The sequence below is a fragment of the Lactuca serriola genome, chromosome 9, assembly GCF_051521515.1.
Source record: "Lactuca serriola cultivar US96UC23 chromosome 9, Lser_US96UC23_V15, whole genome shotgun sequence".
Classification (NCBI taxonomy): Eukaryota; Viridiplantae; Streptophyta; class Magnoliopsida; order Asterales; family Asteraceae; genus Lactuca; species Lactuca serriola.
In genome coordinates, this window is record NC_136416.1 from 112,735,770 (window position 1) to 112,737,412 (window position 1,643).

At 40.7% G+C, this 1,643-nt stretch overlaps 1 non-coding gene across 1 annotated transcript; it reads left to right on the forward strand.

The window, feature by feature from the left end:
- Nucleotides 1-402: 402 nt before the first annotated feature.
- On the forward strand, nt 403-509 carry LOC145077426 (small nucleolar RNA R71). The gene has a single exon (XR_013693172.1). It is a non-coding gene; the product is annotated as a small nucleolar RNA R71 (small nucleolar RNA).
- Nucleotides 510-1,643: the final 1,134 nt, after the last annotated feature.

The following is a 1,643-nucleotide window of genomic DNA, read 5'->3' on the forward strand; positions in this document are numbered from 1 at the left end:
TCCTCCAGTCTTCATCATACTTGTCCCCACTCGAGTAGCATACTTGAGCCTTTTTATTCCCAAACTCATCCAAATTGCAGTCCTTGGTCAAGTGTGGACCATTACACCTCTCGCAACCAACTCTTATAGCAGGAAATTAATTGGTCCATTTGTGTCAACCTCCGGTCCATATTATTTAGCATAGCCATCATAGCTGCTATTTCTTCAGTTTGGGCCCCTCCACCGCCTTTGATTCCATCTTGCCTAGGGTTGTGGTACTCACGAGAGTGCTTCGCGAAATCTTCAATCAGCTCCTTGACCTCCCTTGGATTTTTCTTTGTCAAAGGTCCTTGAGAATCATGGAGTTGCCTTGTCATAATGTTGACCCCATCATAGAAGATTGACATCCCTTGTTGGACATTAAGATCATGTTGAGGGCAATTTCTGAGCAAGCCTTTGTAACACTCCCATGCTTCGTATAATGACTCCCCCAACTGTTGTTCAAAGTTGGATATTGCCTTCTTGAGTTTAGCTATCTTGGATGGTGGCAAAATTGGTCAAGAAACTGCTCACGCATTTGAGCCCAAGTGGTGATCGTACCCAGTGGAAGTGATTTTATCCACTCTTTAGCAGCTCCCTTAAAAGTAATGGGAAGCATCCTAAGCAAGACGGTGTTTCTATTGACATTTGGGACATTGAAGTAATCTGCAATGTCATTGACTTCATCAAGATGCTTAAAATCACCCTCATGATCCTTCCCATAAAATAGGATATTCTTCAGTGCAGTCAAGATATGCCCCTTCAGTTCGAATGTGGCAGTGGCAGGTATTTCGGGTTGGACTAGACCGGGACCCACATCCTCTCAGATCCGCTTCTTGTAAGCTCCCATGGACATCTCCTCAATGTTTGCCATTTCGTCCTCTTGCTCGTCTTCGGGCTCACTCACGAATATTTCAAATTCTGGGTCTGACTCGTATTCAGATTCGTTTGGATTAGAAACTGGACCAAGTTCTCTTTGCTTTTCTCCTTTGGGGTTGAACTTGACTCTCCTGTGTTCTTCCCTGACTTCCTTGAAAAGGCTGATTTAAGTTCTTGCAATGGCGTCTTCTTTGGCGTATGATCTTCCTTCGCGTTCTTATTCTTGTTTTTGTGAAGGGCTGACTCCGGATCTTCAATTGGTGGCACCAAAGGTGTGTTTGAGCCTCTGGTCATGAACTCCTACAGACAATCTATAAAGACAACGTAAAAACGAACTAAAACAGAAAGATAAACTAAAAACTAAAGAAAGCTAAAAATCACAGCTCTCACGTCGTGAGTCTATAAACTCACGTCGTGAGTTCTTTAATCAGAAAAAAAATCAAACCTTCCTAGAAACTAAAAACAAATTTAATAAAAATATTTACTAAATGAATAAAAACTGATAACTACTACATTCACGTCGTGAGAAGTTCCCTCACGTCGTGAAAACTGGACAAACAAAAAAAATAAAAACTTATGCTAATAAAAACTTTGTTGGAAAATTAACTTTTTGCAGGTTTTATCCCACAAAAAGGATCGATTAACCAAAAGCAAATAAACAAATAAAAAACTAAGCTGTTCCCCGGCAATGACGCCAAAAACATGGTGTGCACGATAGTACCCACTAATTTTATAATTTATAATCT